Raw genomic sequence first — 10482 nt, 5'->3', positions numbered from 1 at the left:
ATTTCACAACAAGTTAACTGGTTGGAAGGCTGATTCTCTATCGTTGGTGGGCAGGGTGGTGTTGGTTAAATCAGTGTTGTGCTCACTGCCCATTTATTATCTTTCTATCTTTCGAATGCCCTGTTCTGTGGTAAATAAATTTCATTCAATTATGGCATCTTTTCTTTGGGGGGAATCGACAGGAAAAAGGACCAGTCATTGAGTGAATTAGAACTTGGTTTGTAAGCCTAAGAGGTTGGGGGGACTAGGGATTCCGAATTTAATACTTTTAAACAGGGCTCTTTTCGGGAAATTTACTATAGACAAGGTTTCTTGGTGGAAAAGAGTGGTGTGTTGTGTATATAATTTAGATCCCAATTCAAGTATGATTGGAAATTCATTGTTAGCTCGTGCTTCTTGCATTTGAAAAGGAATAGTTAAAAATTTCTTTTCGAGTGATGGTTTTGGAGATTGTATAAGGAGAAATTTGCGGTTGAATACGGGAAATGGAGAATCGATGGAGTTTTGGCATGATGTGTGGTTGGGAGAAATTTCACTTAAAGATCAGCTTCTGAAGCTTTTTGCGCTCTCGAATAATAAAGAGGGCAAAGTGTCAGATTTTAGGGTGAATAATTCTTTGGGTTGGGTTTGGGATGTTCAAATGAGAAGGAACTTGGTGGACTGAGAGGTTGAGCAATGGTTGCATCTTGTCTCGTTGTTGAACAATTTCAATTTGGCTCATTCTGAAGAATATTCTTGGACATGGTTGGGGAACGGAGAAGGTTGTTTTTCAGCTAAATCTTGTATCAAGATTTTCTTTGAATAAGATGGTAATGCAGGGATTGAGGATTATTGGGAAATGAACTTTTGGACAGGAGTAGCACCCCTTCATGTGGAAACTTTTATATGGCAGCTTTCTCACCATAGAGTGGCGGTTAAGGATGAATTGTTGAAGAAAGGAGTGGTTGGGATCGAAGACCCACTATGTCTGATGTGTGGTAAATATGCAGAAACGGTTTCACATCTTTTTTTGCATTGTAAGGTAGTACGGGGCCTGTGGTCTAGATTTCTGAATTTATGGAATGTTTATTTTGTGGTTCCAAATAATATGATTGATTTCATTATATTATGGGATTATTTAATACTGAAATCAAATATTTGGAAATATATCTAAAGGGCAGTTTTGTGGACTGTTTGGAAATGCAGAAATGAGGTAATTTTTCAGAAAATGAAAGTGGATGTAGTATTACTCTTCTTTCTTGTTCGATTTAGAACTGCTACTTGGTTTGTTGCTAGATTCAAGGATGTGTATATCCCTTTTGATTCCTTAGTGGGATATCTAAAACTAGTTGATTCAATGGGAAGACAGAATAAGGGATGTCATACTTCTTCGTGTTGGGTGAATCCTCCTGAAGGTTTCGTTAAAATTAATGTTAATGGGGAGATGGTGAGGGGCTGGGGTAAAGGAGGTATAGGAGGGCTGATTAGGGACAACAGAGGTATATTGATAAAATCATTTTCAAAAAAGGTTGGGGGAAGTCCTCTTATAATGGCAGAACTATTGACGATTAAGAGAGGTCTCATTCTTATTGAAGAATTAGGATATGCCCTAACTCATAGGGTTATTTTAGAATCGGATTCGACTACAGCACTGAAGTGGATTAAAAATCCGGACTTAACCACACCTATGTTTCAGTCCTTGGTGAAGGACATAACTACTCGTATGGAAGGACAAGATATCATTTCAAGGCATGTTCTGAGAGCTGTTAATTGGGAAGTAAATAAGTTAGCTAAAGAGATAGGCTGATTTGTAGGTTATGTTTTTAGGTTTGTTAACATGTACGGAAATGTTTGCTTTTCGTAGGGGTTTTGTTTTCAGTCTTATATATCAGTGTTATGTTGTATGAGTAGGTTATGGTTTTGGCTGTGTATTATTTTTCTAATTAATAAAGTTCAAGGGCACTCTTTTCCTCCTTCCTATGTCCTTCATGTTACTGTTGCAATATAGAGAGTATGAAGAGGGTTTCTAATGAGGCCTAATCTTCTATAAAAAAACGTTAAAGACGATTTAATAACATAACCCATCATAACGCAGAAACAAAGCAGCATATAGGGGACGTGTGTTTTGTGTAAACATGATATAATTATCTTCTGGGGAAGAACATTAAGGCCAAATTTGTCATGGGTTTCATCCACCTCAACGCTTCTTCATTATTAAAATATTGACAGCAATAGACGTGGCATGTCTTTCTCCACAGTCAAGATAAGAAATTCAGCAACAATCCCCAATTTCAATGTGCTTGGCCTCACAATCGACATCGTTGTTAACTTAAACAATTGGGGGGCGGGGGAGCAAAAGAAAGAACAAATGGTCGACTAAAAGTGAAGCAAATTGCAGGCCCACTTCACCAAATGTACATCAACATCTCACCTTATATCCCAACTCTGACTCCAAGCAAATAAATATTATTGATGTGCATAGAATATGGATCTTCAGATGAGACAACGACTGGTTGCTTGTAGAAGAGGTACCTCCGGGAAAAATTTTCAGCAAGCAACCAGTCGTTGGACAACAGTTGTTGAGAATCTGAAAAGCTTTAAACTGGCTTATCAAGACAAAGAAGGCGATTGGTTGCTTGCTGAAAATTTTCCCCGAAGGTACCTCTTCTACATGCTTCATTTGTCTCAGATATTTACGGCTGTCTGGTTAGATAGAATTGATGGGAAAAAACTGGGTTTTTTTTCAGGACCTTCGTTTGCTCAATAAAATGCCTGAAATTAATTAGAAGCCGAGGATGGCAATTGGGTTCCACATCAAGTTACCAAAAATCATCGGCCATGTTTCAGCTTCCTTAAGTTTGGATCTTGGAAGAATCCTCGACGCCATGTTTTGTTGTTTCTTGAAACTTAATATAAAAATAAGTGTATACTTAAAATTAAATTTTGGTACTTAAAGAATTTTTCGTTAAAAATAAGTATTTAATGTTTTCTCCGTTACACTTTTAATTGTTTACAGTTAAAAAATTCGTTAAGTGACACATATTAGTTTAGATTTTTTAAATAATATTTTTGTTTTTTAAAAATTCAAAAAATATAAAAAATAGACGTATCACTTAACAGTTTTTTTAAACGAAGGTGTAACAAAGAAAACATTATGTACCTGTTTTTAACAAACATTCTTTAGACACCAAAAATCAATTGTAAGTATAATGTAGACACTTATTTTTATGTTAAGCATTTCTTTTGTGGATTCTGTCGAACTGGATGTATAGTTACTTTTTTTATTAACTTAAAATGATTAAAAAATAGTATTGGTTTTTAAATATATTCAATAATTGACAACAAACACTCAATCACTCTGCTACTGCAACTAGTGATCGAACTCGTAACGTCTAGGAAAGTTATTTCGTGCCTCTATGTATAATTACTAGTTAGTAAGATTTTAAAGGGTAAATTACATCCCAAGTCACTTTATTATAAGTTTAATAATAAATATGTAAAAAAATACAATTACAATGCTAACTAAAATTTTGTTATAACGGCAATCAGCTCAATTTCAATTTCATCTTCAAATTTTGTTTGCATTACAAATAGGGATGGAATTAGGATTGAATCATGAGAAGGATAAATTGTTTAATTTTAAAACAAATAGGATCCTAAAAAATAATTAAATCATAAAAATTAAGAGATAAAGGGTTTAGTTTCACTAAATTAAAAATTTAATGATCTTAAAAATCAATTAAACCACATAAATTTGAGGTAAAGGCTTAATTCTATTAATTTAAAAACTAACAATACCCTAAAAAACAATTATACCATTTTTTTAAAGGCTAAAGACCTAATTGTAATGATTTTAAAACTATCAATGACCTAAAGTGTAATTAGATTATCAAAATTGAGAGGGATAATTGTCCCTCCAACCTATAACTCATATCCATGTAGAGATGGGGATGGGTCAGATCGAATTTTCGGTCCACCTGATCTGACCCAAAAATTATAAACTCTCCACCCGACTTGAAAAATATACACATTCCATCTTACCATGTTTTCTGAGATAAAATTTGAACCCGACCTGAACCGAAATAATATATTTATTAAAAATATTATTTTTATTTACTAAAAATAGGGATTTGGTTGAAATAAAATAATATATAGAGGGTATTATCGCAATTATCCCTAAAATATATAAAGTAGAATCACAATTTTTTTGAGTCGGGTCGGGTCGGATATTTTTCACCCTAAACTCAAACCCAACCCGATCCGAACATAACCTTAAAAACCCCACTCGAACTCAAAATTTAAAAAAAAAAATTAGACCCGATTGGATTAGGTCTTGTCAGAACCTGTCGAGTTCAAGTCTCATGTCCATCCCTACATTCATGTCTCTTATTACAAATAATTATTTAAAAATATTTTTGAGTTAATAATCTCTAGAGCAAAAAATTTTAAATTGATATCTACTCTCCTTTTTTAGGTTATGGATTAAATATCCATTGTGAACAAAAAAATTCCAACCCCTTTCTTAGATAAAATTGCTTAAAAGAATATTTCTGAAAATGCGTATACATATATTAATAAAATTCATATTACAAAATTAGGCATGGATGTTGCAGGTGGCACTGACCTGAAAGCCACTGTATTAGTCATTTTGAGTTATTTAGCCATGAACCGGATCATGGTTCGAACTTTTAAATCCTTGTCTTTGGACTATCAAACTTCAATCATTTGAGTTTCCTTCTAGATTTCTAATTAAAAAAATAAAAATTGAATTGTACTAAAATAAGATAAAATAAAGGAAATTTAGAAAAAAAATCACTTTTTTTATTTGTATAAAAAAATTGTCCTCCAATTTCAAGACTTCATCATAACTAATATGGACTAACCTGAGTCACACACCTGATTTTGAGGAAGAAATGAAATTAGAGTTTGACCGTGTCTTATTTTCTCTTGAAATTCATAATAATTTTTAATAGAGAAAGAAACATATTATTTACTTTTCTTAACCTTCCTTTCATCTTTTAATAAATTTTAAATTCGATTTTAATTATATCTATAGAGGAGAGGAGAGAAGTGCTCCTAATGGGTCTATAATTCATAACCTTAGAAAATATAAGAAAACAAAGATGAACCGTTTCAACACTGGATTAAGTGTACTTACTCACTTCTATTTTTTTTCTTTTACTTTTTTATAATTATTTATCCAAATATAGTAAAAGGGAGAGCAAAAACAAATGGTTAATAAAAGAAAGACGTTTAATTGACAAATAATCATATATTTAAGAGAATAATAAAATAAGAGAAATCAATGGTGGTTTCCCCCCACCGTCCATGCACTGTGGTTAGAAGCACAAGTACATAACGTGATGGAGAAAGCAGTTCATCGAAAGCAGAAAGTTACAAAAGATGTACAATGGGCAGGCAACTTCCTATATTATTCCACAATTTTGTTCTCTTTTTCTTGGCTTTTCATACCACTTCTCTTAATATCAAGGGATAAAGTTATTTAAAATATTGAGAGTGACAAATTATTTAAATTTCAAATAATATATAATTATTAGGTATAGTAGTTATTATTATTTTATATTCGACATCAATTTTAAAGTTTATTATAAAATTCTCAATCAAGATTGAAAGACGACGAGCAAGAATATTTGACTAGATGACTGAGTTGCTTATCTTTATTTTCTTATATTTTCTTAGGTCATAGATCCTAGATCCACTAAGAACACTTCTTTTCTTTCATCTTCTCCCCTTCACCGTCCTCTTTATCTTCATGGGAGATAAATTATATTTTAAAAATACAACAATAATACTCTCAAAGCATACGCAAGGAGTTATTACATAAGCTCTTTCTTTCATGAATTTTTTTCCTTCATCTCATTATTAAAATCATCGACTAACTATCGTTGAAGCGCCGATTCTGATTTTTCTGTTAAACCGTTGACAATCACAGTAATCATTTTATTCTCATCGATACAACTAAATCATTATTTGACCTATGATAATTACATTTTCACTTTATTACAATAATCTATATACCAAATCATTTCTCCATTTACGTGCACGAATACAACTCATAATATTTTAAAGAAATCCTATGTTAGAGCTATTTCCTTTTTGGTAAAGCAGAAAAAACTTGAATTATACGTTATATTATTTATTAAATTAAAGTTCACGAATAATTTTAAGATTTACTCAATTATATTGTATTAAAAAAATCATTTGTTATCGACTTTGTTCTCTGAATCATTTTAAGAGAGTAAGAATCATTTGTTCTCTGAATGTGGTTTCTCCAAGGCTGTGTGGGAGGGAATCCTTCACCTCTGTCAATCGCAGAGGATGGTGCTGGACTGGGACCGAAAGCTGCGTTGGGCTTGCTTTCATTTGAAAGGTAAGTCTTTGTTATCGACTTTGTTGAAGCTTGCTTGGAATTATTATATATGTTGCGAGTATCTGGAGTGAACAGAACCGTAGGCTCTTCCGTGGTGAGGCGACTGTTGTGAGCGTTTAAATTCTACAACCTTTTTGTATAGGTCTCTCTCTGGTGGATTTGATGTTTTATACGGTGTTTTAAGTTTGGAATGTAAAGTACAAATTCATCTAAAAAACATTATTATCAATGCATCAGCATTTGACTTTTAAATATAACAACCACGAATAATTATATTTTATTTAATATAAAAATAAATTTATTATATTTTTATAGTATATATAATTCAATCAAAATCAAAGTTTTGTGTTTTCATTTGAATCACAATTAAAATTTTATGGACAAGATTTTAGTAAATTAAAATTTGTTTATCAAATTCTATATTAAATCAATATATATATATATATATATATATATATATATATATAATGTGTATCCTGTTGAAAAGTCAAGTAAAGTGGCCAAACATATTGAAAAAATCAAGCAAAAATTTCGGTGCACATGCTTAATTCGGTGGAGCAGCAATTGTGGAAAATTGATAAATGGGAACATTACAATTTAGTCACTAAAATTTAGAGTATTTATAAGATTAGTCCTTAAAGCTTCAACTATAAATGCCCTAGCTCATTTAGCTTCAAAACCATCCCAAAACATTCTAGCTTTCTTCCAATACTAAAGAGAATTTAGAGAGTTTATTGAGAGTTGTTTTCTCCTTTTTATCGAGAGAGAATTATCATTGTTTTTTCCTTGGTAGATCGAGAGAGGTTGTAATTCTTATTTTCTCATAGTGAAATTCTTCTACCGTTGCCCGTGGTTTTTACCCTATTTTATTTAGGGGTTTTCCACGTAAATTTTGTGTCTCTTTTTATCTTCATTTTTATTTTCTCAAATTATCAGTTGCGATTTTGCTCTATCCGATAGCTGTCTTACGCAACAATTGGTATCAGAGCTAGATAAGAGTGTGTAATATCTGCTTATTGTCTTTGTGGTTGCCACCAAAAGGTGGATCCTCCAAAATAAGAAAATAAGAAGTTATTACCCATTCTTTGAAGGTTCCAGAGAACTATTCACGATAGTGAAATAGTGGGAGCTATCCGTAAAAGAAGCTATGGCAACGAAATTTGATATTGAAAAATTCAATGGGAGAAATTTCTCATTGTGGAAATTGAAGATGAAAGCCATCCTGAGGAAAGACGGTTGTCTAGCAGCTATCAGTGAAAGGCCGGTGGATTTCGCAGATGACATCAAATGGAATGAGATGGACGGGAATGTTATAGCAAACTTTCATCTAGCATTAGCAGATGAAGTATTGTCAAGCATCGAGGAGAAAAAGAAAGCTAAGGAGATATGGGATCATTTCACCAAATTGTACGAGGCCACATCGTTGCACAATAAAATTTTCCTTAAGAGGAAATTGTACACTCTCCGTATGCCAGAATCTACTTCAGTGATGGAGCACTTAAATACACTGAACACCTTATTTTCTCAGCTTACATCCTTAAGCTGTAAAATAGGAGAACAAGAACGTGCTGAACTTCTACTTCAAAGTCTACCTGATTCGTATGATCAACTCATCATCAACTTGACAAACAGTAATGTCACCAGTCTAGTCTTCGATGACGTTGCAGCTGCTGTTCTCCAAGAAGAAAATCGGTGCAAGAACAAGGAAGACAGACAAGTAAATCTGCAACAAGCAGAGGCATTGATAACGATGAGAGGGAGATCAACAAAATGTGGCCAAAGCAGCAGTCACAAACATGGTAGATCGAAGTCGAGGAGCAAGAAGAATTTAAAGTACTACAACTGTGGAAAGAAGGGTCACTTGAAGAAGGATTGTTGGAGTCTAAATAAAAACTCCAATCCACAAGGTAATACCGCAAACACTTCAGATGATGGAGATGCACTATGTTGTGAAGCGTCAACCACCGTGGAAGGAAGAAAAAGATTTGCAGATATATGACTCATTGATTCAGGAGCAACATATCACATGACCTCAAGAAGAGAATGGTTCCATCAATATGAACCTGTCTCAGGAGGATCTGTTTATAGTTGTAATGATCATGCCTTAGAGATCATTGGCGTGGGAACCATCAAATTGAAGATGTATGATGGAACAATTAAAGTTGTTCGAGATGTGCGGCACGTGAAAGGCCTGAAGAAAAATTTATTATCCTACGGATTGTTGGATAATAATGCAAGCAAGATTGAAACACGGAAAGGAATCATGAAGGTGTTCAGTGGAGCGCTTGTGGTGCTGAAAGGCGAAAAGATAGCTGCAAACTTGTACATGCTGAAGGGAGAGACTTTGGTAGAAGCAGAAGCCTCTGTTGCCTCATGTAGTTCAGATTCGACAATGCTATGGCATCAGAAACTTGGACACATGTCAGAACAAGGAATGAAAGTCCTTGTGGAGCAAAAACTACTTCCAGGCTTAACAAATGTATCACTTCCTTTGTGTGAGCATTGTATAACAAGTAAGCAGCACCGGTTGAAATTCAACACATCAAATTCTAGAGGCAAAAGTGTTCTAGAATTGAATGCAACACATCAATTGGATTGGTTCACTCTGACGTATGGCAAGCACCAGTAACGTCCCTAGGTGGAGCAAAATACTTTGTCTCATTTATTGATGACTACTCCAGGAGATGTTGGGTGCACCCTATTAAGAAGAAGTCAGACGTGTTTTCAACTTTCAAAAACTTTAAAGTGCGGGTGAAACTTGATTCTGGAAATAAGATCAAGTGTTTCATAACAGATAATGGAGGAGAATACACAAGCGAAGAATTTGATGACTTTTGCAAGAAAGAAGGCATCAAAAGACAGTTCACAGTGGCGAATACTCCTCAACAAAATGGAGTGGAAGAGCGGATGAACAGAACCTTGTTAGAAAGAACAAGAGCAATGTTGAGGGACGTAGGCCTAGAAAAATCATTTTGGGCAGAAGCAGTCAATACCGCCTGTTATTTGGTGAATCGAGCTCCATCAACTGCAATAGAGCTGAAGACACCAATGGAGATGTGGACTGGTAAACCAGCTGATTATTCAAACCTCCATGTATTTAGAAGTATTGTGTACGTGATGTACAACGCCCAAGAAATTTCAAAGCTAGATCCAAAATACAGGAAATACAAATTCTTGGGATATGCTGATGGTGTAAAGGGGTATCGCTTGTGGGATCCCACTGCCCGAAAAGTGATCATCAGCAGGGATGTTATCTTTGTAGAGGATAAACTACAAAGAAAAGAAGACGATGATAGCGCTGAAAAGTCAGAGACTACTCAGATACATGTGGAAAAAGAGTTTGAAGAAGGAGATTCTTCTGAAGCAGAACCAGCACATGATGAACAAGAACCAGAGAGTTCTGAAGCTCCAACAACTCGTCAATCAGATCGTGTGAGAAGACGTCCCAATTGGCACTCAGATTATGTTATAGAAGGTAATATTGCATACTGCCTTTTAACAGAGGACGGTGAGCCATCAACATACCAGGAGGCAATAAACAGCTCAGATGCTTCACTATGGATGATGGCGATGCAAGAAAAAATCGAAGCCCTTCATAAAAATAATACATGGGACCTTGTGCCACTACCACAAGGAAGGAAGCCAATTGGTAACAAATGGGTCTTCAAAATCAAGCGAAATGGTGACGATCAAGTTGAGAGGTATCGTGCAAGACTGGTGGTCAAAGGATATGCTCAAAAGGAAGGTATTGATTTCAATGAAATATTTTCTCCTGTGGTTCGACTAACAACAGTTCGAGTAGTTTTGGCAATGTGTGCTACATTGAACTTACATCTAGAGCAGCTAGATGTTAAAACATCTTTTCTTCATAGAAATCTTGAAGAAGAAATTTATATGCTCCAGCCTGAAGGTTTTGAAGAAAAAGAAAAGAAGAACTTGGTTTGCAGGTTGAACAAATCTCTATACGATCTAAAGTAGGTGCCGAGGTGTTGGTATAAGAGATTTGATTCCTTCATTATGTGCCTTGGATACAACAAACTTAATGCAGACCCTTGTGCTTATTTCAAGAGGTCTGGTGATAACGATTTTGTTATATTGTTGTTGTATGTGGA

Source organism: Hibiscus syriacus, unplaced genomic scaffold, assembly GCF_006381635.1.
Source record: "Hibiscus syriacus cultivar Baekdansim isolate YM2019G1 unplaced genomic scaffold, ASM638163v2 tig00110945_pilon, whole genome shotgun sequence".
NCBI classification, from domain to species: Eukaryota; Viridiplantae; Streptophyta; class Magnoliopsida; order Malvales; family Malvaceae; genus Hibiscus; species Hibiscus syriacus.
This window is presented reverse-complemented; position numbering follows the sequence as displayed.